Source organism: Cygnus atratus, chromosome 5, assembly GCF_013377495.2.
Source record: "Cygnus atratus isolate AKBS03 ecotype Queensland, Australia chromosome 5, CAtr_DNAZoo_HiC_assembly, whole genome shotgun sequence".
In the NCBI taxonomy this organism is placed as follows: domain Eukaryota; kingdom Metazoa; phylum Chordata; class Aves; order Anseriformes; family Anatidae; genus Cygnus; species Cygnus atratus.
Window position 1 is genome coordinate 18038677 of NC_066366.1, and position 27810 is coordinate 18066486.

Consider the following 27810-nt stretch of genomic DNA (forward strand, 5'->3'; position numbering starts at 1 on the left):
CTGGCAGCACAAATAGGAGCATTATATAAAGCAGTGTTGACTGGAAATGCGTTCTGTAGAGTTTAATGAAGAGCAAGGGAGGAACACGTTGACTGGCTAGTACAAGGGATGAGGGTGGGCGTTAGCAGGGATTAAGCAGTTAGCTGAAAAGGCCTTATTTGGTGGATGGGAGGGAGCAGGAATGGGAAAACAGAATATTTTCTTCTGAGCCAAATGACGATTTTCATGTAGATCTTCCTCGGCCTTTATTTCTTGAGGAGTTTGTGAGATGCTTCTGTATCTATGACTTGGGGGGCCCAGATTCCTACAGAAAATCCGACACGCACTTAGTCTCTCCTTTGGGCTGCTATTTTTCCTTTGTGGTCATCCAACAGTTTCATTTGAGGGTCAAAGAGCCTCCCAAAAGTACGGAAATGACCTTCATAATATTTTGGAGAAGAATTGTCACCTTCATTTTATAATGTCTACCCAACTTGTCCCCTGTCACAGACAGATTCAGTATCGGAGCAAGGAAAGAATCCAGGAATCCCACCACATGCTCTCCCCGCTAGCAGGACACCCCACTGCCACATGACCTCCTTGTGACTGGGACACAGTGGACAAGGGATGTTTTTTTCTCCCTGGAAGCCAGGCAGTAGCAATGTCTACTGACAGCATGCATGATCAGATCACTCTGTGGTCAAAATAGGAAACATTATTCATTCTTCTTCTGGGACTGCAGCAAAACCCTGTGCAAAAAAAATATGCTGTCAGCTAGAAAAAAGTATGCTTCAAATAAAGCTAAATGGTTTAATTAAACATTAGATTAACTCTTCCCAAAGCCACTAGCAAAAACACCACAAGCATATGCAAATGAAGGATGTTTGTGGATGGACCTACACAACGTTTTTCACAACCTTTTATATAACATTAGTGCAGGCTTAGACAAAAAGTAGTCTTGTTCTTTTCAAGCCAGCATGAAGTACAGCCAGGAAGTATTAGTCATCAGAGATTTTTGGTAGTTGTAGTTTGGAACCCCAACTGGAGTGTTTGCTTTGTACAGTTCGCTTTGTAAAAGCTCAAAAATCTAAATCAAGAATTGGCCACTATCTTGGTCAAAACATATTTCCTTTCAAATAGCTTTTGACTAAACTATCGCTATTAGAAGAAATTTTCCTTTTTACGCACTTATAACACAAAATAAATGCCAAAGAAACAACCCTTCCCTCTTCCCCAAGGAACTGTAACAACATTTTTTCAGTAACATTTTGCAAGATTTCATATTAAAATATATTCTGAATTGTGTTTTAAGGGGAAAAAAAAAGAAATTATGATTTTTGTAACCAAAATAGAACAGACGTAAAATATTTTTAGAAGGTTTTTACCTTTGAGACTGAAACTTTGTCATAGGTTAGTCTGAAATAACACATTTGAAAATTTTGTGAAACAATACATGGCTTTCTTCAGTTATTGGCCATTCACAACAATACATCCATCCCGTATATTTCTGTGTTCTGGTCATTTTGGTTATTGCCAGAGCTTTGGCCTAATAAACAGTATTTTTGCAGACAAGAAGGATTTGATTCTGCAATCAAGATGATTTTCTGTAAAGCATTTAAGAAGTACAAATGGTTATGTGTACTTTGAATTTTTGAAATAAATCATGGAAAACTAATATAATAATGTGCTGTTAGTAAGTGCTATACTGCTACAGTTGCTTTAAAAATGAAGAAGAAATCTGAGGTAGTGAAATAAATCTTCAGCTGGTACACTTCAGCACAGCCCTATTGAACTGACGAGAGCTACATCGACTTAAACAAACTGAGGTTTTGATATAGTCAGTGTTTCGCTATACTGAATAAACTGCAGCATGGGATGGTGAAATAACATGATTCGCCCTGAAATCCTGGTGTCAGCATGGCCTGCACTCTTAAAGATCTCTTCAAGAAGGCCTTTCAAGCATGATATACACTGTGGAAAACAGCAGAGAAGGTATGATGGCTAAAGGGCAATCTCGGTGTTCCTGGTGGAACAAAGGAGATGGATGTGAATCCGTAAAAGTCTAAGATACAATGTGCTGGAGCAGGTACAGATGCCCCCGGGTAAGCACTGACTTGAGATGGAGCTGAAGCACAAGCCAACCTGCTTTCTCTAAGCTCCCTGCTGCTCTTTGCCTCCTTCTGTCCACGCACCCTTCTCCTTTGTTGACATACCTATCTATGCACACAGATGGTCATCTGCCCCAGAAAACTGAGTAGGGTTAAAACTAACCTGGTGGAAGATTGCTTGGCCTTAACATGGCTCAGCTTCCCGCTTCAGCTTGTAACACTGCTGGTAAAGGTAGGGGTGGTCTGGTGGCACCTAGGACAGCTTCTCTTGGTGGGAACACCACTGATACTGATTTAACAGCTTTACAGAAGTAATGCCTTAGGAAGAAGAAATCCCATGTCCTCTAGACTAATTCTCTGACTTGTCAATATTCAGGATAAAACGGAATAGAGTGTACTAGGAGCAGAAAACAGTGAGCCTGAGGAAGTGTGCCTTAAGAGTTATTTATTATTAGCTTTTCTACTGTACTCCTTGCTTCCTAGGTTAGTCACTTACTGCATCAGGAAGAAGTGTTTGTGTGATAAGTCTGTTCTACCTGGGCCTTGGTACAGGGGAATAATAGTGTGGCTATCTGTGAGTAAAGGTAACCCTTTGGAAAAACTCCTGCTGACTTCAGTGGTGCTGGACTGGGTCCCCTGTATTGCTCAGGACTGCATACCCCCTGCTTATTCATCCAGCAGCTCTCACCTCTGAGTGCCACATCAGATCTGTAGAGGTGTTCAAAGCAGCTCACAGGATTTGCTCCTCGTGGCCCTAAATGACTCCTCTGAAACAGATCCCTCTTGACTGCTACACAGCATGTGGTGTAAGCTAACAAAATACTGGTTCAACCTCTCCCAGTGGGGCAGATTTTTTCAGTATGTGATCTCCTCCCATTGCTTGCGAGCAAAACACAGATGTGTTACCTCAAAGGTGGATCTGCCTTAAGCATCACAAAATAACACCAACCCATGAGAAGCAAGACTTCAGAGGAGGTCAATTTAATTCAGGTCATAACAGGTATGTTATTCCCAACTCTGCAAGCTTCTGTTTCAAGAGTTAATTTGCTTAAAGAGAAAAATTATTTTAATCACAGATGCACCCTTTTCAGGCATGTTGGCTCTAACATGTTCAGGATTTTGAGGAATTTCATAACAGTGCTCTTACATCATTGCATCCTGATACAATGTTAACCATTATGAGATAAAGCCTGGGCTTTTTGCATTTGCATAAAGTATGTAGCTTCCCTTTCTATTAGCCAAAGTTTCTCTTTTTCAATTATGAATATTTCAAATTATGCACTTTTTTTTTTTTTTCCCCTGGGGAATGACAAAAGCATCTGTTTTAGGAAAAACAATGCTGCTTTTAAGTGACACCAGAGCAGGGTGGTTGTATGTTACCTATTCACAAGTTATCACCCTGACATGGTCAAGACAAAGCAGAGGGCACAGGAGAGGTACGATGCTTCCTGCACTGTTCCCTGCTTTGTGGTAGGTCAGCTCCCCTGCATGCGATATCTGGACAACTTCGATTAGACACCATTAAGTTCCAGCAAATCAATAACTACCCTTATGGGCTACAGTTAAAGAAGCACGACAGCAATGGTCAGAATAAAAAAAATAATATATGTATCAGACAATAGTTATTTATATGATTGACATTCTGTTTCAGCGTATTCACACAAAGACCTCTCTCTCTGCCTGACATGCAGGCACTGCATTCCCAATGCATTCTTGCAGCCTACACCACATAGCCGAACAATAGCGAGCCTTCTTTCATTTTCCTGCCTAGTTTCTGTGAACAGCTCTCTGTTGACAACCAAGTCTGTTCTCACTCCCGAAGAATTCCAAAAATTGAACGACATAAGGACAGCCTGTGACTTTCAGGAGGCATCTTAAAGCATCCTATTTTTAAAATTGTGGTTTGATGCTTCTTTTTCTGTTTTGTTTCTGTTTCAGAGGAAACCTACAAAAATGCAGTTACACTACAAACCAGCCCTCAGATGAGAGAGCTGCTCTGAATACAGCACCACTAATAGCACTAAAATGCAAATATGTGGATGACTTTCTCTCTTTGACCATTTCAGAACAGTTTTTCTCCTCTAAACGTTAAGGTTCATGATGAGTGTCAAGCTGTCAGACCCTGTGCAATTGAAATATTTTGTGCAGGAAAAATAGATGCATGGACATTGGTTTGCTTTCCCTGCCAACCAAGACTGAAATGGACAGGACACACGTAAGATTAAAAAAGTCCAGCCTACTCAACACTCATTCCAACTCCCTCCCTTGCTCCTAAAGATTAATGACTTCTGGCCAGATGACAGGAATTTCATAAATATGAGCAACATGCATAAAAGACCCAGATCTCCCTCCCCTTTGCCACACATCAGCAAACCACCTTCCCCAAGATAGCGTAGTGCTTAGTCTTGTGGCTGGCAGTGAACCAAATGAAAACAGAAGAGATGGGAAATCACTGTGATGAGCTAGCTGGCATGTTATGTCTTTCTTTGGTTGCTGATGCAATGGGTAACATATCCCATAAACCAGAAGTGCTTTTCAATTCCTCATTGACAACATGCTCTCACAAAGTCACAGTGATAAGTAACGCTCTTTGTCATCTCCAGTGGCATCCCACCCTGTGAGGACCACTGTGGCCTCTCAGCTGGACTTGAGGAATGCACTGTGCCAAGACATGAAGCATTCAGGCCACAGGACATTTCAGCCCATGTGGTATGACTGATTAGTGTCTTCACAGCAGCAATATGCACTCCAAACACATGAATCTGACCTCTGCTCTCAGTACTGATTTCCCATAGCATTACCAGCAACCTCAATTGATTTGAAGTAGACAGCCAGTATTTAAGATTGCATTTTGACTCATTAAAATTTTAAGAATCTGAAAATGTAAGAAACAAAGGCTCTTAAATTAAAAGGCACTTGAAATGCATGGAGAGGAGAGGAGAGGAGAGGAGAGGAGAGGAGAGGAGAGGAGAGGAGAGGAGAGGAGAGGAGAGGAGAGGAGAGGAGAGGAGAGGAGAGGAGAGGAGAGGAGAGGAGAGGAGAGGAACTTGAAGCACCGTTTCTTAACAATGCTTATACAAAACTTCATCATTGTCTGTATCTTTCTTCAGGATCTTACATATAAGGATGCCTTAAGGAAAGCCCTCTTAATTTAAGCCTGTTGTATTTTTGGCTTCTGACTTCTCTGGGTGGATCTGGCACAGTCAAGAGCAAAATGAAACATCAATGAACAAGTGTGCTGACGTCACTGAAAAACGAAAACAATTGCAATATGACAATCAAAGGAAGGTGAAAGATCTAGTCCCAGGGCTTCCTGCTTCAGCTGAGAGTTTATTCAGATGGCCTCCAGATAATCTAAGCCAGAGAGAGGGCACACAGACTTATTATGATGTTTATTCTCTCGACTTTGTTAGCTGTCAAATGCAAGAACTATCTATCCAGGATGCATTTATGCTCTACCATTTCTACATATCGTTGGATTTAGGCCTTGATTTCTGGTGTTGCAGTGGTAGAAGCAATATGGAGTTGAGAAAGAATATAAGAAATGTGAACAAATGAGAACAAGCAAGAAATTTCTGTCTTAAGACATCTTTCATAATATAACTACGTATAGCATTTTTTCTATAGCAGTTAAGTATACTTAGTAATCAAATACACTACCCTCCTTTAGACATCTCTAGTATTGTAAAAAGGGATTCAAACTCAATGAAAATTTAAGATTTCACTTATAATAGTGTAAAGGAATTTCAGTCTGCCTGAAAATCTGTCCCACACCATGCTAAGCCTTTCCTGTAAAAAGTGGTTAGCTAGTTCAGCTAAGGCTACTTTGAGTTGAGCAGTTAAAAGAAAACTAAACACAAAGACAAGGACAAATCATTTATATGGGAACCAGAAGTCAAAGGCAAGTCATTTAACCATTGCTAAAAACCTGGTTAGCTTATCTTCACTGCACGTGGATTAATAGCCTACAGCTCCAGCACTCGTATCGTCATGGAATCAAATTCTGTTATCTCCACTGGAGCGAAATACAGGCTCCAGAGCTGGAAGTCAAGGTGGTATTATGGTTTCCTTAAGATCTATAATGAATAAAGAGGACAGATACTAGCCTAGGTAAAAGAAAAAGAGAACAAGGCTTAAAGCAATAACAGCATTGGTTAACAGTATATGGACACTAGAATGTTGACAGAATGTTTTGCCTGGCTTATTCTGCTGCAGAGAAAGTATTTATCCCTGCTGTAGCTCCACTGAAACCTGTAACTAGCTCCAAGCATTTGGGATTTCTAGCTCTAAAACCGATTTCCTTAAGCAACACCAAAGAAACTCTGTTAAATGTAGCACTCATGGAACTACTAAGGGAATTTATCTCCTTTTCAACCTTCAAGAACTTGATGAATTTGGTAAGTGCTAAAATTTGAACTAGTCAGAACTACCAGTATATGCTTGAAGTCTGTTTCTATCTTATCCACACACATGCCCAGAAAGATCATAAGCCAATATGTAAGGGTATTTTCAAAATGTAGTTCTCATTACAATGCTATTATGAAATTTATCTTCTTTGTTCATTGTGTTCCATTGATTTAGGTGTTTTATCCTAGGTCTTACATTTAGTGCCTCTAAACCTAGGATCCATCTCAAGTATTACAGTAATCATATTAATCAAGTGCTTCATCCACTCCCCTCCTTTTATGATACAGCTTATATTCTGAAAGTTCTTAGGTCACAGAACCTTGAAATTCACCTTGCATAATACACAGTCACTACAAGTTATTAAAATAATTCCCTGAATGTTATTTATTAGTAGTAAATTTAATAAAGTTTGCTCATGTATTTAACTTTAAATGGATGCTTTAGATCAGAAACTGACCTGTACTTTTCTCTGAATTGAGAGCAAGAACTGTGGATATAACAGTCCAGTCAGAGACTGAACAGAGACAAACTGTTACGTATATCCAAAATGTCTTAAACAATGACAGTACAGACACTGCTATACATGTTGCATGGATGTACATGAAGGATATAAATTATCACAAGTGCAAAGGTTTCTTTTTTTTATAACTATTTTTCAACTTCACCCTCAAATCATAAGTGATTGCTGTCTAATTACTGTTTATCTGAAATAATGCAAATTAAAAAATAGCCATGGAAAGTCCCTAGTGACCTATAAGACAAAAAATGTATCTACTATACAATATTGATGACAACTATTCCTATGTGGGTTCACTTTTTAGGCACAAGTGATTCTGAGAGTCCCAGCTGGGGACTCTCCTGAGAGAAGCTTGCAGGTACAGGGCTGATGGCAAGGAACCAGCACGCAAGGGCAGTGAGCGAGCCCCCAGCAGAAGCCACAGCCAGCTGGCCACAGAGTGACGCTGGCTGGACAATCCCTCAGGTGGGAACCAGAGGCTGGCATCCACAACACACCTCCCTCCTTGTTTGCACAGCAGTGGTTTGTGTGCTGTGCTTAGTGGGTACCACTTGTGCTTAAACACGTTGGCCAAAACTGAGGTATACTTGTCTTGTCTAGCTTCGGCCATCAGAAGACATGGCAAGTATATAGCACATTGTGATTTCTTAAAATGAAAATATCAACTCGTTAGTTACCAAAAAAGTAAACAGAATCTTGAAGTATTGCAATGCCTACAACAGCTGTCCTTATCTGACTTGAAAGCCTGATGGTAAACAGAGGGGCTCTGGCCCGTCAGGATGCTGCTGCCACTGCCTGAGCTGCAGGAGTGTTTCTCTGCACCCCTGGCATAATAGCTAGCAAACAAAATGCAGTTGAGCAAGCTTAATCTGCAATAATTGTATATTACAAACATATTTATTCTCTTGAGAGAGAAACTCCTTCAAGGCTCCAGATGAGACATTTCTCACGTATATTATTTAGCTTTTCCTGAGGCCTTAATGAATTGCTTTAAATTACAGACTTAGATATTGATTAGCCTCATTAAGCTGAAATCTAGGCTTAGCAATCTATACCGGTCTATAGTTTATTTGTGATATTATTCCTAATAAAGAGCTGCAATTAATCCACATCAAGAAAAATCAATTAATACAGATTTGTATCACAAAGAAAGAAATCCTCCTCGTATCTGCCCACTAATCCCGAAGCTTAGGCCTTTCTTTGCTGCCAGGGAGGACAGACAAAAAATATTGATTTCACCCTATTTTTAAAACTTATAGTGATACAATAATAGCATGCAGAACAGACGGGGCTTATCAATTAAAACTATTTTTATATATGATGATAGATGAGGACACACAATGTCTGCCCTCTGAATTATTATTCATTATTAGTGTAATGGACTACTAGTTTTATAATAATAATCCATAACGTTTCTGCTTCCATCATTTCATGCACAGCTTTCAAAGAGTCTGAATTCACTTATGGTATGGTTATGAATCTTGCAACTTATGAATTACAGTACAGTAATGGTTCTAGAAGCAAAACTGCAGTTAGCTGCAGCTGCATGGGAAAGCAGAACTATTCTGTATAATTTTAGTCTAATGGTACAACATGAAGAAACACAAGATGTTATCCAAGTTAACATCTTTCTATTTTTATCCAGTTCTATCTCCCATTTGAACCTAGCTAATATCTAACCTAATTTATTAGAAGTAAAAAATCTTATCAGAGTCTTCTTGCAGGAAGCATCACATAAACACCACGAATTAGATTTTGAAATTTTAGAAGCCAAACTTTATCCTTGCTACACAAATAAGACAACAATGTGTCATTGTCCTTTCACAATTCCTACTGTAAACAGTTTATGTGATTTATTCTTTTGCATGCGAGATAATTACATATTTTATACCAGTGTATCATCAGTATGTTGTTATTCTGACTGCCCCATAATAGAAATTGTGTATTTTCCCACTGCAGTGAATGCTATTCTTAACATACATTGGCCTCAAAAAGCTAAAAATATCAGAGTTCTGCTGCCTGTGGGAAAGTTTTGCTGAAGTTATTTCTATTAAAAGTTTAATATTAGTCTCTTCCATTTTTCATACTGTATCTGCCATTCACATTTAATGCTGTCTTCTCTCATATGCAATTACTTACAAGTACTTAAGTGTCACATATGGCACATATTAGGCAAATAATGCCCTAATTCACTCTAATGCTAACATTAATATGAATGATTAGGACTGAGATAAGTACTAGAGAATACCATTTTAAAATAAATTGTGATGACATAGCAACAGCTCTATGAAGGATTAAGGAGTATGGATTATTGCAGGTTATGGTTCAAGATATCAAATGATATGGCTCTGTGTTTGCTCTTGTCAAGTACACTAGGAAATTAGAAGCCCAAACTATAATTCTTTGTATCTTTGGATTCGTTTGCTCATTTTTTTTAAAACTCCTCCAGTTTTTGATAGACATTAAGTTCTGAAAAAAATAAAGATCAACTTGCTGTGAGCTGTCTACATCCACAGAAAGCTTTTTCGACAGCTGTTTAATTTATCTGGCAATCTAGAGCCAATCTAAGTGCAGACACAAAGAAAAAGCTCTACTTTTTATAAACATTCTATTTTGAACTCTAATGCATATATTAAAGGAAGATGCCAGTAAATAAATGACAATATTGTTCCTTTAAATTTATCTCTTCTTAATAGTATTTTTACTTTTCTTTCTCCAGAAGATAATGGAAGACTATTTAGAAAACTTAACTCATGCTATTGAACCCATTACACCCTACACAGCTTCCTACCTACACAGTCCAATCCTAATTTTTCTGATCTCTCCATGTGATACTTTTATACCTCATCAGTTTGTAAATCTATATGATTCCATTCAAGGACATGAGCAATGAGTTGAGAAACATTAACTATTCCTTAGTTTATCAGATTTTGGGAAAGACCGAAGAATGAAGATACCATTAGCTTTTGGCTCACTCGAATACTTTTTAACACAAAGGAGAAAAATATTTTAGTTACTGAACGTCTGACCAAGTGTTAGTTACCTTCAGCTTCAATGAAGCTTGCAAGTGAAGGAATATTGGTGATGTTCTACGTAATGTCATGACTGCTAGCATGAGTAAGTGCTAGTGCAGTTAAGAAAAAACAAAAGAACAATTAAATGGTTTTCTCTTGGGAGCTGTCTGCACTGGTATGTAAAGATCAGTCTCAGTCCAGTCTCAATCTCAGCTTTGATATTCTACATCATCTTAAGCACAGCGTCTTCTGAAGGGAACAGCCTTTTGATTATTCATTACAAATGAGTGATCTCCGGGCCTCAGTGAGGTTTCATTGACTATCTCCAGTAAGAAACCACCTATCTGGATCCAAAATTAGTCACAAAACTTTCTCTCACAGTGCTGTTGCCAGAATAAGGCCACTCAAAACTAGAAGGCATTGAGGCAATACAGTAATATGTTGTATACATGTAAAAAAATATTTTTTGTGGAAGATGATCTTTTATAAAGTAATAGGTGCATTAGCATTGCATCAAAACAGGGAACACAAGAAATGAGAACCGAGCATCTATTCCACCATGGAAAATTGTTGTATTCATTGTTTCTCATTACTGAGTTTGTATTGGTTTAGGTCAAAGAAGACATGCTTAATTTTGCAGATTCATACAGGACATTCCATTTGGATTATCCAAGACAAAATTTACATCAGTGACTTCAGCTCAAGTTACAGCCTGTCACCCTGATATGTGCTGCTGGTGGTACAGCAAAAGCTGAGGTAGGATCCTGGCTTTGCAATACAAGACATAAGGAAAACATAAAAACACACTTTAGGACATACCAAGATCAGCACGTAGAGTAGGAAACCTCTTCAGATAGTCAGTTATTGACAACAGAAAGTTGGACATAAGTATGTGTATATTTGTCCCATATTTCTACCCTCAATGTAGTGTATTCTACAGGGTTTCCTAAATGGATTCTTACTCAAACTAGAGTATGTCTTTCAGTACAACTGTGCTCCGATTGTACAATTTGTAGCAATTCAGAACCTCCTTAATCTTCACTATGTTATTCTAGAGAAATGCAGAAGTAATGTAACTTTTACTTCCCTATTTGACAGCTCCCTTTTAATAAAATCATAGATGGTATTTGCCACTTAGTGTTTCTGGAAGATTATACACAGCTGATATCTACTGCAAGCACTGGCACTCCACAAAATCATTCAGCTCATTTAAAATTCCTGGATACAGGTGTGTGGATATCTTGATTTTAACACTAATTTCAGTACTTTGGGTTTAAGCTCCTGAGTTACAGTTGGAAAGGAAAACATTTATGACCACTATACTCATTATATGATACGGATTTTTCTGAAATAAAGCCAGTTTTATCACTTCTACTGTATTGATCTACTATTTTAAGGTAGCGAAAAAGAATAATATTGTTCAGGCTTTCTTCTTAATAGATTTAAAAATTATCCTGGTGGACATGGATCCGCCTGTTCTCCTTATGTTTCCTTTATTATTATTCTGCAGTTTTAAGCCTCACTCATATGTATTGCTACAGCCTTCCTTTTCTCCATATATATAACTAAATATATTCATATATACATGTAACAGCTATTTTCCCTTCTCTACTAACATACTACTTAGTGATTTTTTTAACGACAGTAAACATCTTTATTAATTGTGGCTTTTCTGAATAGTCAATAAAACAACTTCATTGGGAGTATTTATATGCTTAAAGTTAAGCACGTCTAAATGTCTCCTTGAACTGTAGTGTGTCTGTTTTCAGTGAAAGAGCAAAAAAAAGGAATAAAATAATTGGTTTGTCTTAATCTGGAAATCTGAATTAACTAACATGGAATATGGCCAGTTTTTAGCATAACTTTCTCTCAGATTGTTCCTTATTTTCTCTTCTGTTCCTTTTCTGTTTGATCTTTTGATTTATTTTCACCTCTCGCTCTGTCATTTTAATTCCATCATGCATGTCATCCATGTCCTTGTGAGGGCTCTCTCTCAGATAATATGCTGCGTGGCTTTTATGTATACACACATATACACATAAACACACACACATACATACTTGTTTCTTCACTTATGTGTAAGGAATGCTTATACTATTTTTCCAGCTGTTTCTGTAAGCTCAATATGCTTATATGTAATGAATATCCTATTCATTAAAAAACAATCATAACTGAACATGAGTACATTTAATACATGTGCATTAAAAATATTTTCCTTTAAAGGTGAGCTGCAAAGGGAATTGAGGCAGGGAAATAAATCTCCCCCAAACCTCCTTTTTTTTTTTAGCACATGTAAGCTTTGCCTGTAAAATTCCACCCTCTCCCCCTTCCCTCATCTCTGTCTTCCTGATATTTTGAAAGCCTGTACTACAGCAAATGCTTTGCCAGTTTATCTATTTTCTATGGACAGAAACTAAATCTATTGAAAATGACTGCACCAACTGAAGTGTGTCCCCCAGATGCTGATGAGGGTTTGGGTGTCTGTAGGAGACAGATCATACATTAATGTATCAAAATCAATCTAAACTAATTTAATTGTGCTGGCAAGAATTGTGTGAATACAAAATGCTTGAGATACAGAACAACAACAGTGAGTATATTAAAAAAATCAAGCTGTGAACTCTTTCAAGCTTTCATTTTAAGTCATCAAGAAGTGATGAAAAACATAAATGTAATAAAAATAATCATTTGCAGGTCACTTTAAAATTATTTGACAAATGCAGACAGTGATATCATAACACTGAACCAGAAAAGACTCACATTCTCTCATCACTCATTTCCTTTCTCTTTACATTCCCATGCACTGTACCTCTTTTACACTTTTCCTTCTTCCTATTAACTTTTCCATCTTGTCTGCTTCCTCCACCTCTCAGTCTTCAGCGGAGCACACTGCTATCTTTATAATCTTGCCAGGCTTCCTCAGGGACTAAAAGTACCGCAATCTTTCCCTAACAAAGTTCTGGCACTTCCTCTTAAAGCTTCTTCTGGAACCTGGAAATGAAGAAGCATGTGAAAATGAGAAATAATTGGAATAAAAGTCAACTCACATCTTTGGAAATCAGAGGGACCCTGGACTGAGTGCTGAGGGAAAAGCACGGTCCCATCGGATCACAGCATGAGTGGAGTAAATTCACTGTCTGAAACCCAGTAGGGCAGGAAGAGTTTATGAAGGCTGCCATCAAGTGCATGGAGCCATACAGGACTGAGCATCAAAGAAATCTGTGATAATATTCATTCAGACAAATTCTGCTGGTGACAAATGATTCATCACGGAGCAATACATGAAGCCAGTAGGAATCAAAAGGTACTAGTCAGGACACCAAAATTTATTTCCAGCTAAACCACTAGTCTGTTTTGTAATCCTTACTTCTATATTTCTCTTCACCTCCTTTCTAAAGCATTTGCATCAAACTAGGAACCTTCTGAAGACTGCTTAAGGCAGTTAAGCTGTTAGGTTAGGTTCTATAGACACTTCTGTAATAAGAATAAACCATCAGTAATGATGTATCACTGGTGAACTCTAAAACATTTTAGACAACTACAAACATGCTGACATTTCTTGTATGTTCCAGGCACACATATATGGGAATATAAATGGAACACACGTGTATATATTATATATATATATTTAGATATATATATATATATATTTACACACACATGTATGTATCTGTGCATGTGTGTGCATGCATGTGTACATACATGTCTGTCTCTGAATAAGAAGTATACCAAAGCTGAAGGAGAGCAGAACATTAATAGTTTGAACTAATGATGCTATTTTTTTTTTTTTTAAAAAAGTGTGCGTGTGTATGATTATTCATTTATTTCCAAAATGTCTTTAGTTTCAAAAATTTCTGTGGTAATTCAGAAGGATGCTAATGGATGGAGTTGTGAACTCCTCTACTACGAAACAGAACAGTTAAATTCATTACTGGCCATTAAGCTAAATCTTAATTGCTGCTGTTACAATACAGTATGAGCCCATGTAAGCAATGAGTGCTCATACGTGCGCATCCTGCAAGTCTGTGTGTTCTGCTTGCTGACAAAACACGTATGCTGAATCTGCAAAAACAAATGCAGGCAAACCAAAGTCTAAGAGGCCAACTCTGTTCTCTGCTGGGTTAGTGAGAATTCCAGCGCTGGACACAAGTGCTGGGAAAGGATGTGTTTCTGTACGTACCAGAAGGGCTGCAAAAAGGTGGGGTCATGGGGCAGAAACTTGCTATCCCAAATCTGGAAATCCTGCCAGCCCAACCCTGCAAGCCAGCTCTGACAGAAGCTATGTAACTGTTCCTGGTGGGGTCAGGGGGACATGGGCCATATGTTTGAGTGCATAAAATTGTAATTCAGCAATGGAAATTACGCACCTCAGGGAGAGCAGGTATTTTCTGATCAATGTAAATGGAATCAGTGCCTGAAAGAATCTGAACTTGGCTCTGTTGCCTGGAAAAGAATAATTTCTCAAATTCTGGTTTTGCTTGTTCTCCAATGGCTGATCTGCTTTGCTCCTGTCATGCACATTTTATACAGTGAGAAATCAGTCCTCCTGTTTGTGGTGCTTTTTTGTGGGTCTCCCAACTGCTGCCATGGCAGGTAGGCTTGCAGACTTTTATGAGCCACAACATTTAGGAAAAATGAGAACAGTTTTTGCAGCACAGTATGAAATTTGCCTACTACCCCAGTGCCATAACGTGATCATAGAATCATTAAGGTTGGAAAAGACCTTCAGGATCATCTGGTCCAACCATCCCCCTACCACCAATGTCACTGACTAAACCATGTCCCCAAGCACCATGTCCAACCTTTCCTTGAACACCCCCATGGATGGTGACACCATCACTTCCCTGGGCAACCCGTCCCAGTGCCTGACTGCTCTTTCTGAGAAGAAACGTCTCCTCATTTCCAGCCTGAACCTCCCCTGGCACAACTTGAGGCCTTTCCCCCTAGTCCTGTCACTGGTTATCTGCAAGAAGAGGCCGACCCCCAGCTCCCCACACCTTCCTGTCATGCAGTTGCAGAGAGCAATGAGGTCTCCCCTCAGCCTCCTCTTCTCCAGACTAAACAACCCCAGTGCCCTCAGCTGCTCCTCACAGGACTTGTGTTCCAGGCCCTTCACCAGCTTCATAGCCCTTCTCTGGACACGCTCCAGGGCCTTGATGTCCTTCTTGTAGTGACGGGCCCAAAGCTGAACACAGCACTCGAGGTGCAGCCTCACCGGAGAGAGTACAAGGGGACAATCACCTCCCTGGTCCCACTGGCTACACTATTCCTGATACAAGCCAGGATGCCGTTGGCCTTCTTGACCGCCTTGGGCACACTGCTGGCTCATGTTCAGGCGAGCATCAATCAGCATTGATCACTTTTAGGCTCCATTGTCTCAAGACCTATGCAAAGAATTTTACACTGTACTGAAACGAATTGTAACCTTCATTAACTGAAGGCAATTTCAGTGTATGAAACTCAGCAAAAATTGTAACAGGAAAAAACAAAGTGTAATTAGCGAGGACTTGTCCATGAAATTATGTTCAGTACATCAGAAGTGGTAGCTAAAGCGAGAACCTGTGACAGCCACAGAGCTTTCCATAGTTACGAGGTTTGGGGCCTAGTTCCAGCCTCATTCGCCTTCTCTCCTCCCCCCTCTCCCCGTTTTCGCAGCAGCTTCAGGACATGCCTGATGTTCCTGCTTTCTCCTCTCATGTTCTTTGTCCCTTTCCATGTTTAGGTCACACTTCCTACACCCCCAGCCAAAAACGGAGACCACCTGATGCTGAGGAATGCCATGTTGCCCTGCTTGTCCTGCAGTTAGATAGGAAGGACATCTATCCCGGAGCACTTGTCTGCTTCCACTACCATAATAAGCGTTATTATTAATTAGATTACCACATGCACTTTTAAAAAAATGATGGAAAAATGGCCACAGCAGCAGAAGAGGTTGATAACAAGACAGTTACTGGCTTAGGCATATCCAGTGTCCACTACTACTGAGTTTAAGCCCAATTCAGTAAAAAATGTGCAAGCTGCTCACCATCAGCACCTCACCTACACGCTATAAAAGCCTTCCAGGAAGCACCAAGTTAGCAGGTGACATCTGATGAGCTTGCAGAGTGGGGTGCTTGGCCACAGTCATGACAAAGTTTTCTGCATCTCACCTTCAAGGGTTTTGCTTGCTTTTCTCTTTGGTAAAAGACAGCTCGTGAAGTAACTCCTGACAGAGGTTGCTGGTCCTGGTGAAGGCCAGCCAGAATAATCACCTCAGTACACAGCCCTGCCTGCTCAAGAAACACTTCTGGCACAGTTCTGGAGTCCTTGCCATAGGAACAGTGATGAATGGCAGATTTATATTGTAAAAAGGCTAGCAAGAATCAGCTTCTTGTCACCTGCCTTTGCCAAACCAATGATAGAAGGCAATAAGTCTTTGCTTTCTTTGGTACCTAATTTCCAGGGTTTAGTGCAAAAGTGGAACTTTCTCTGTCATACCACATAGGGGCAAACTTGCAAGTGAAGGTTTTCAAGGTACAATATATGGAGCTGTGTGGGCACCTGTATGCAGGCAGGAGTGGGTGGGTGGGGTGTTGCTCACTAACCATATATATAATGGTACTTACACAGAGTCATTTAGGTATTTTACTGCATCACACCTTAATGACATCAGCTGATAACACACTGGTATCACGCATGCCAATGGATACTAATATTTGTAGCCTGACTGGTCTGGAGCTGGTTGGATTATTTACTCACTGGAATTTAGCTTTGTCTGCTGTTCTCAGACATTGCAATCTTCCACAACACACAATCAATGAGCAAGGAACATTTCACAGTCAGAATTATCAGACAAACTGATACAACACATCAGACCTCTTTTTTTAACTCTCTGACACCCCCTTTTTTTTTTCTTTTTCTAATTTTGCTTGGGCTTCAATACTTATGAAATGTTACTTTTGCATTCAGGGAATAGGCTTAACCCAGGTAACAGAAGAGAGATGTTCTTGGCACACAGACCAACTGCTACTGTACTTGGCACTGATCAGATGAACACCAGGGACTACTTTAGAGAGGCCAGTGTAATCTCTACGGCCATCAATTACTTGCTGAGAAAGTTCACATCTTCCAGCTAGCAGCAGCTGTGCTGGTGATTTCTTTGATACACGATGCTATGCATTTAAAGAAGTACACTCAATGGCCTTTTGCCTTTTCTTTAAGACCTCTAGTCCCTACCAGTAATGGGTAAAGTTTTCAAAAGAGCCTAGAGCCTATTTTCCAGAATGATTTAGTCACAGGCTCCCACATAAGCTTATTCATCCTGCCGCTGGGGCTGTGGTTACACACACATTTCTCCTGGACACAGAGTCAGCGTCAGCAGGCAGTGCCCACTCTGGTTCGCTGCTGCCTGCTCCCATCCTGCTGCCACCCCTCTGTGCAGAACAAGGAGGGCAATGTAGAGACCGCCGCAAATGGCCCTGGCGGTGGCAGCATGACCTGCTGGAGCCAGAATTGCCACAGAGAGAGGTGTTTGTGGAACCAGAGCCTCAAGCAATTCTCAGTCAGGTAAATAAATGTCCATGGAGCTCCAGCCTACCACAGCTAGACTGCTTCCAATACCTGAGCTCTAGAGATAACCCAGGTAGCTTTCCACATCACCCCTGGCAGGTGTCTAGGTACACCTTTAGATGCTTCTGCTGGTTTGGGATTGCCTCATTCACTGGTGGAAATAGCAGTGTTCACTTTCCGAGAAGCTAAGTCACATCTATTATTGTGTTTCAATGGAGAAAGCAAGCATGAAAGCACCTGGAGATGGACAGCCTTGGGCTAGCAAATCCTGGTCCCTCAAGACCTACTGCTTTGCCTACTGCAAACACACTATCTGACAGCCATAAATCACAAACTTATTATGTAATGGTCATGCCATTTCATAGACAAAGATGCATTTCACAGGGAGTATGGTTTTAATAAACAGGCAGCCTTTCAGTGGCTAGACTGGAATAAGCCAGTGATCTCAGTCCAATTCCTGCTGGAAAGGTAGTCACAGCACAAAAACCACCAGCACAAACGGGCAGACTGTTACACATGGCAATGGGAAGCTGAACGGCTTTCTTGCCCCAGTGGTGGCAGGAGGCACGTTTACGGCAGGAGCACCAATGCCCACAGCAGGCTGGGCGAGCCCCACAGAGTTGAGGCGTTGCAGGCGGCTCTGCCTGATCCAGCCTGAGACTATGCTGAGGATTTTGTTACTTGGGGCTGCCTTGCTTGGATGCACACAATTATCTTTAGACATTTAATTAGTTCATCTTAATGCTACCATGCAGTAAACTGAGGGATTCATAGGGCTGACTGAGTTAAGACCCAAACTAACATGTGCAAAGCATGCACTTTTGAAATGCAATGAGAAATATTCATTATTCTTGGATAGAGCTCCCTTTTAGTTCAGCAGTTATAGCAGCTGTCGTCATTTACTGCATTAGCAAGCACTGTTCCTGTGAATTTATATCATCGTATCCTGGAGTTCTTTGCCAGCAATATGCTTAACCCACTGCTGCAAAATAATCCCATATATATTGGCTACATATTTGAGATATTATGATTAGACTTTTTTAGAGGGTGTTAGGAATTATTTTTATAAATGTGGCATGTGTGTATGCACAAGGCTTTTTACAATCAACCTTAAAAAGGAAAGAAATATATTTTCATTTTTTAACTTACTTAACTGACATGGTTTCCCCTGGTTTCTGATAGGCATCAAACTAATACAGCCATGCTGTTACTATGAAATATTTAGGAAATAACTAAAGAAGTAATGTAACTTAATATATTTTCCTGAAGTATGATTCTAACAGATTTCCCATAAACTATCAAATCTGTCATTATAATGGAATAGGTGATGATATCTGAGAATGTCTGATGAGGTCAGTCAGAAGGCTGATAGATATGTGCCTTTAAGAAACACAGGGATTAGCAAGCAACTTAACTATGCTCTGCAGTTCCAAGCCGTGCAATAACCTTGTCCTTCCTATAACGTCATCTTCAACATGTTAGAGAAAATGCATAGAGGAAACACCTGATCAAAACATCTTCAAATTTTGGTTGTTATAAGGATACAAGAAGTTTGACTTTTTTTTTTTTCCCAATGACTTTTAGACCTCAGAGACTTCAGCCTGCAGAGTAAAGGGCAGTTTTATTCAAACAGAGAAAATCTTATATATTCCAGAAGATGCACAGCTGCCATTTCATGCATAGACAAACCTTTTATGGCAAATTAATTCTAAGAAATAATTTCATGGAGTAGTATGAACCTTATCAGTAATGATCATAAAATAGCAAAATCTAGTGCAGTTAAACAAAACAGTATGTGTGACTGCACTTTGACTGGGAAAAATAGATTTGGGAACAGTGTGTTTCTAAATGCTTTTGATAACCCTCGTAGAGTGTTGATAGACAATTTATGCACAAGATTCACCAGACATTCCCTGCTGGGTCTCATCCACTGAGGATATAAATCTGCCAGCACAGCTACCACATCATCCACAGCTCCAGAGTTTGTTCCTTAAATCAAGTTACAACGGCTGGTGTGCATTGCTAAAATATTGGTGTGCTAGTCGAAATGGCAGCCCTCAGAAACACCCATGTTTTAAGACTATCGTTAAGTTTGTTACAATACATCACATTAGACCATCTTTCTCCACAGAGGGTTTGAAAACTTATGTTTCCTCTTTCATTGAAATTTAGAGACCTCTGGGACAAGGGATGCTACAGCTCTGCACTGTGGAGTTTGAACTTGAAGATAAAGATAGGTGCTTTACCCAGCCAACAGATTGCACCTTTCAGACTTTTTTTTTTTTAATGTGTCTGTTAAAAACAGTATTCTGGCTAGTTTCTTCTTGCTCCTTCCCTCCCTCATACCTTTTTACTGAGCCATCTATTTGACAAATTAAAAGGAAGTCCCTAGTGAGCTCAAAGCACAACTATATCTGCTTGGGTTTCCTGTATACCAACACTGATTCAACACAAAGACACTTTCCAAAGAGCTGGCAGAGAGTCCCTTGGGCATCACCCCAGCAAGGCAAATTTGGGAGCTGCAAGTATCCCTATTTCTGACCAGCCTGCATTTTCCTTCTCTAGATTTGCATAACCAAGCCTGGATAAGGATGTGAACGCACCCCAATAAGCCAGTGCACACAGACTCTATTCAAATCAGCACTGCAGGACTGGTGCAGTGTCTTCGCAAACTGGAGCTGACTTGTTAATCCTCCTGCGCTCAGAAGATTGCTGTCTGGCACCACTGGTGAGACTGAGATTTCTGACTACAACCAGCAGAACTTTTCCATGCACCAGTGTGCCAGGAAAACAAGGATACTCCTTGCAACAGTTGCTCCCTGAGGGAGGAGGAAATTAGGGAGAGGGAAACACAGAATTACAGCTACTTCACACTACTGACTTGGCACGTGTGCTGGTATTACCAGCTGTCAGAGCCTTGCTCCAGGAAAATGCTGTGGCCACACCTCTCAGAGCTTGGTGACAGTGTTGTAAAGGATGTAACAAAGCACAGAGGTAGGGGTGAGTGCAGTAAAATTAATCAAAGGGCCTGGTTCTGCAAAGATATGCTGTACATATGCTGACTTCTTTACAGGGGACTTAACTCCCTTCCAGACTGGATCTTCTATTCAGATCAAGCTGTTGTAATAGATTTTCAAGAATGATAACACAGTCTGAGCCTATGAGACACTGAGCCCTTGAGTTCAGGGAAAGTTGTGGGTGCTGTGATTAAACTTATAGATAAACAAATCCTAAGGGATGTTCCTGCCCAGCACTTAACATTTTCAGAGAGATACAGTACTGAGTCTTTTGGAAAAGAGTCTTAATTTGTCCTTATTTAGAATGGCAAGAGCTTCTGTCTACAAAACTGCTTTGATATTTTCACATTATCTGCTATTAAAATCAAAGCAGTGTGTTGCATCACACTTAAGTACTACCTGCAAGGAATAATCTGTCACTAAGTGAAGATAGTAATCACTGAATGAATGAATTGAGGTTACAGACTCTCCAGTCCCTTCATTATTAAAGTAGAAAAAGGTGTTTTGAAAATAAAGCAGAGTTTCAGAAAAGAGTCTTGGCAATAACTGATGTTTTTCAGTGCAAGCCATGTGATATGCCTCAGCAGCTCTCTAGCTGCTTCTGAGCTGAATACTGCTCTACTGTATATCCTGCTTCCTGGAGTCATCTTGGCTTATTTAAGGGCATCCAGCAGGCCTTTTACTTACATTTCATCTGTAAGCATGGAGGAATACAAAACATTTTCAGACTGACCCCAAAATACTGTGTTTGCGTATCTAAAAACACCATTAATTTCATGTGAAAGCCACACCTTTAGCACCACAAATCCACCCACCAGCTATATATTCAATCCCAAACTGAAAGTTATGCATGTTCTTGCTAACCTAGTTTTGTATGTGTGCATTTTTTTAACAATAGGCCTAAATCCATATTAATGATCCAAAAAGTGACCAGGCCTCAGCACCTTTTGTCCTCTATACATTAACTATCCAATAATCAACAGTAGCTGTCCTGTACTCTGGTGTCTTTGGCCTAATTCAGAGGGACAGATATTTATCATCACCCTTGAATTGGGTGACCCATTCTGACAGGTCGACATCCTTATTTATGTAACAATGTCATAGACAGTAACTGGTAATGAGTGGAGTGACACAGGGGTCTGTTAGATGGAAAGGCAGAGGAAAGCTGAAAAGGGCATGAGGGGTTAATGGGACTTTTCTGTTCCAGCCTCCTGGGATGTGTAATTATGTCCTAATAAGAAATGAATGTATTGATTAGATTAGTGTGCAATTGTGTTCGTGTGCACACGTACAGTGCCGCATGCATATAGTCAGTAATTGTGTGTGCCTCTATTTTTTCTGTATGTGTTTTTAACGTAAACTATCTTTGTCCTTTGGCCAAAAACAGGCAGCACACTCCCACAGTCCTCTTCTTGTCCTCACTGGGGCAAGATCCTTGTGAATCCATGTGGAGTTTATCTGAGTAAAGGCTGAATTCAACTTCAGTAAACACCAAATAAGGCCTCCAGGATTAGGCCCTCACAAACAAATGACTTCCTATTTGCATTGTTTGGTACAAATACCCACCATCACTTAAAACAGCAGTAAAAGCAGCCAATGCATTGTAAACAATAAGTGAGCGTTGTCTGCTTAGGAGACCTTCCACCAGACAAAGTAGGCCATGCTCATCCCTAATGTAAGTCCTCCTCTATCAGCCTGCTTACAGTAGAGAGGAATTTGGCCCAGCATTCTTTCTCATCAAGTAAAATATGTTCTCTGACAGGTCAAGGAAAGCATCCTTCACACGCTCACAAAAGCCCAATTCTCCGCTGCATTGCCTAAGTGTGTGATCTGAACTTGAGGGCGAATTCCCTTGATGGGAAAGACAAAACAATAGAGAAGAGCAGGAAAAAAAAAAAAAAAAAAAAAAAAAAAAAGGAAAGCATGTCTGAAAATCAGAGCTGCCTATGGCTCAGAAGGCAAAGGAATGCAGCTGATAGTGGTACTCCTGCCTATTGGTGCTGATAGGGAAAGGCAGAAGAATTGTGGCTTTTCATACCTTGTAAATACTGCACAAACTCCAGCTAGGAATATAGCCTTGTATGTCCAGTAGGCCGGTATTTGATGCTTGGGTAAATAAGGAACAACAAGGGTTAGCCTGGCAGTAGGAATAGCTTTTTTGGGTCACAACTTCAGTCCCTTGTCCCTGGGATAACGAAGGCCACAGAAGCAGCGTGCACAAGCCTTTGATAAATGAGTACCTCCAGTTGCATGCTGAAGAAATAAATTACTTTCTAGTGACTCCCTCTGGAAAGAAGCAGCATTATTAGGCTCTAGTGGGATTTCCTTCTACCCCACTCTTGACTAGGACCTTTGTGAGGCAATGGGGAAAAAAAAAAAAAGAAATCTGAAGGATTCCTAAGTCTGAGAGGGCCCACTTTACCGAACTGCAATTTTTGTGAACTGTGGCTAGGATTCCAGACATAACACTCAGGAAAGGCTGTATTACAGAGAGGTAAAAAAGGACTTACTGAGCAAGGTTTCTGAACATTTCAGAAATGTTTAAACTATTTAATATAAGAGTACACTGTGAGGTCAGTGTCACAAGAGAAACATCCCTTGAAAACAGATTCTGACTAATCTAGATTTTTTTCTAAAGAATGAAAGATGGCAGGTATGGCAGACATTGCACTTGCAACATGAAGATCACTTGAGCCCTACTACTGAGAGATACCATCACAGCTAAAAACAATTCTTTCCCATTGCACTATATTTCTACTTCTAATTTTCACATTGAAGGAGCACTGTGGAGGCATTTTTGTAAGTGTTTTGGTGTAAAAAATTTCTGGGGAACACTCTTATAAAAGAGATTCTAATGGTATTCCCTACAAAAGGACTTAAAATCAAAGATGAATATCCACCTTCTCAAAATTTGCCGCAGGAGTCAAAATACAGAGTAAAAGCCTGGCCCTGGCAGTGTCTGAAGGAGTTTTATCACTGGCTTCAGTAGGGCTGAGATAGCATCTGAAGTGAAAGCACTGGAGAAGGAACAGCCTAATAAAACCATGGTATTTTCTTTCACATTATGTACGAAGTTAAAGCAAGTTCAGTATCCAGAGTGAATGGCAGAAAGACGCTCCAAAGGAAGAGGCATTCCTAATGCCATAGTTCAAACACAGGTCTGAAAAGCAGACGCAGGAAAGTTAATTTTTCAGTGACTGCTGGCCCTTTGACTACTAATAGTTAAGGGTGGGTTCACATTTGGACACTCAAACAAAACTGATTTTGCCATTATATTGATGGGAACTTTGTAACGCAATGAATCATCATCAACCAGCTGATTTATTTCAGAGGGCAACTTGAAGCAGCCAACTTGGAGCAAGGTAGCCCAAACTAAGCAGAAATATCCTTCCCTGTCCCATTTATTAGTGTCAGCATCAGCATAAGCTTTTCTCCTTAATGGACCAATCTTTCATTCAGGCCATAGAGGATCCTGAGAAAGTTTTCCTCGTTTCTTTATATTTTGCCAAACTTCTAAGTGAGCTCCTAAAAACTTATTGAAAGAGCATTACTCAGTCTGACACATTCCATTTATTTCAATATGGTGACAAAGAGAGAAGATCTAGCTAAAAATATTGCAATAGCCTTATGGGATACTTATGGGTTTCTTAAATGTAATACATCACAATAGAATACTTTGTTTTTGTAGAAGGGCATTCTGTATTCGCCAAAAAAGCTGCTGACTTAATCATTAGTTATGATGAGAAGAGATTTAGTGCTCTCTTTCTTTACACTGTCAGTGAGAACAATGTCTATGAAAAAGCCTATGCTTCCCATTATAAATCACTATAAGCTCCATGAAAATTTCTCCTCTACCCTGGGGTTTAAGTGAGCAAATACTCAGTGATGCAGACTCCCAATAGTAGCACTTCATGCCTAGCTCCACAAGTTTATGAAATGCTATGGTTCAATATAAGTCTAGGCACTACCCCTGCATGCAATTTCCATTGTGTAGCAATTTATGTATGGCAAGTCTTTGATAAAAAAAATGAAATACCTACGAGTTTCCCCCTCTTTCTTGCCAACTATATATATTTTTAAATACTTTCAAACTGGAACACAGTATCACTTTTACCATTAAAAATATATATCAATGTTTACCTACCCTTTAATTTTTCATCCCCTAATATTCAGAAGAAAACCTTTCAGATCTTATTCAGGGTAAGCAAGGATTCAAAACTGAAGCTATTCAAAAAATAAATAGCTTGTAGATGTTTCCCTTCGGTGAATAAAGAATATTGGATCAGATCATCATAAGAAGACAAATTCAACCATAAGTGGTATGGGAGGAAGTTCTGAAATTTATAAAACTCTCTCAAAATAATTTGTATAAGAAATACAGATTTAAAAACCTAGAACAAGGCATCCAGATTTGAAAAGCTTTGACCTTCCGTCTTCCTACTTTCCCCTTTCCCTCCTCCCCCTTACCATAGTCACATACACTGGCTGGATTTTATTGTAAACTTTGAAAATAAATAAAAAAAAAAGAGCGTTCCACACATCTGCAAGCATTTTTTCATTTGTTTGTTGGCCAAGGCTGACAGCTTTTTCTGTGTTTCCTAGTTTATCAGAAGTCTATCAAAATAGTTTGAAGAAAAGGAGCCAGGACACTTTCCCTAGATTTTAGTGCCCTCTAATATTTAAATTAATTCTTCTGCTATTGTTTGTTTCTTTGTTTGTTGTTTCCCTTATTCATTGCTTTTCTCATTTCTTGAAGATAATATCCTTATTTCAGGAGAGGGAGATGTTTGTTTCGTGACAACAAACTGTCTCAGTCTCCTCCTTTTCCGGGTTTAACTTTTTGAGCTTTATTCAAAATTCCTATAATTGGGTTCAATTTTGAAAGGGAGGACTTTGATTGAAAGTTCTCAGCCACCCACACTGGACCTGAAAGGCCACTAGAAATAGCCCTTGTCTGCTTCATTTCTCAGGAACCAGAATAGACACATTCCCTCTGGTCTGCCCTAAGATATGGATTTGGCTCAGTAAGCAAATGTCAGCTGCAGAAGCAGCTGGCTGCAGAGCAGTTTTTGTGGAAACTGGGAGCCTGTGTCCTCTGAAAAAAATATAATACTATTTCACTAATTTATTCTTTTTAATTTATTTTGAATGATCTTTGAAATGGGCAAGAATGACAGTAAAGTCAAATTGTTATTGGTCTTTTGATTTCAGTTTGATTATTGACAATATTACTGTGAATAAAAATGATTATAAATTTATACTGAAGCATTGTATGTTAGATATTGGCAAGACCTTTGTACTAAAATACAACAAGATAAAAGCACAAGCATTATAGGTCTCTGGCTATTATCACAGCTCCCAAAGCTACATGCTGACATCAGGAATCTGACTTTCACATACAAGCAAGACAGGCCTTAGTCCTCACAGGTAAATAATGCCTGAAGATGTCACCTACCTTAATGGTTTTATTGATGTCTGAGTTTTCAAGCAGACTGCAACACTAGAGGTGGGAACTCGGCCAGTCCTCTTAAAGGGATGAAATCCTGCCTGGGAATGGGCGGTAGTGCAGAGGTTCCAGTGCCAGCATCCCAGGTGGACTCCCTATAGGAATTACCAGCATAGCCTGTCACCCGCTGATGTGGAGATGACTTCTCTGAGACGGACTTCACCCTGTACAAAGATAAAGAGCAGATGATTTAAACACAATGTTTTCCAAAGAGAAGACAGCTTTTGAGTGGGTAACTTCGTAATTTACATGTAAAGCTGAGGTAAGGCCCAAATGTGGCTCCATCACGGATTGCCAAAGCCTCAAACTATCTTAACCCATCTAGAGCTTTGAACAAAACCAAAACTCTTTAAACTTCTTGAAAGTACCAAATACTCCACTAATCAAAATAATTAGCATCTTTAACACTCCAATATTCCTCCATCCTTACCAATCCTGCAGATAAACAATCAGGTTACTCAACCATGATTGTACTCCCCATGCCTTTGTAGATCTGTGTTCCCAATTCCACCTTTCTTTGTTAAGTGAAATATTTGCTTTCCAATATTCCACTGACATTGAAAAACCTGTGGTGAAATTAAAGCTAAAATTATGAGTAACGAAATGCATGAAATTGTACTAAATGCTGCAGTAACCTCCTCGACTGATCTATCTGGTGTCATCGGTTTCCTGTGTTCCACGTCTCAGGTTGCGTGGTGTGTTTTCCCATCCAGTCTTACACCAATCCAGCCCTTTCCAACAACAGATGTTGCTTTGGTTTTGAGTCCCACACCTTCTCAAGACCAGTTTACCTCTCCCTCCCCACCCCAGCTGCTATCCAGGGGGATACCCAAACTGCCCACTCTGGATTTGTGCTGCTTTCTCCTGGGAGTGGCAGAATCAAATGAACAGAGGGGTCTCTCAAAGGATCCTTGTCCTTTGTGCAGGTTTCCTAACTTTAAACCAGGGATGAAAAAAAAAACAAAGCAAATGTGACCCTTGCAATTGAGATCCTTTATTGGCACAAGCAGTCCTATTAAAGTTGAACAGGAACAGACATCATAATAATTAAAGTGGGCATGAGCTGGCTTTGAATTGCAGGAACTCTGGGTGACCACATTTCACTTTCCCTGTCATTGAGTAAGATAGAATTTCCTCCTTCTCATCAAATGGCAACTCTTTTATTTATGGATTACGTCTATGTTTTGCAAGGGGGTAAAGTTACTGATAAAGTTTTCCTGAAAAAAACACACTACACATTTTATTTCAGCTCCACAGATGACTGCAGTTGATCACATATGTTTCCCAGCAGCCATCAGTGTATCCAATTAGAAAGATCACAGAATATTTTAGAGGTCTTAGGATCATTTGGTCAGCCAAAAGATTTGGGCTTTGAAAAAAGAACATGAAGGCAAATATGGTATGTGCTATTTATCATGACAACCATGCATGGTAAAAAATTCTCTTAAAACTAGTTGTACAGATGTAATCCTTAGCATTAAACACCGATATGTGTGAAAACCAGGAGATTTCTTTTTTTTTTTTTTTTTAAACTATTATCTTTTAAATTATAATAACTCACTGCATTGCAGTCCTCACTATATCATTGAACTGATAGGAAAGGACTGGGTTCTCATGGTCAGAAATCATTTCAAAAAGGAAAAATAATTAAACTCTGATTGTCCTTGAAAGAAAACATGACATCTTTAGTTAACAACTTCCATTACTTAAAAGG

General features: G+C 39.7%; 1 long non-coding RNA gene across 3 annotated transcripts in view; it reads right to left on the reverse strand.

Moving 5' to 3' along the window:
• Positions 1-27810, reverse strand: part of LOC118250843 (uncharacterized) — a 201887-nt gene that overhangs the window by 15077 nt on the left and 159000 nt on the right. For all 3 annotated transcript variants that reach the window (XR_007708432.1, XR_004779591.1, XR_004779592.1), the window contains 2 exons: positions 26046-26260; positions 12835-13016 (listed from right to left, as the gene is read on the reverse strand). This is a non-coding gene — a long non-coding RNA (uncharacterized LOC118250843). The remainder of the gene's footprint in view (positions 1-12834; positions 13017-26045; positions 26261-27810) is intronic.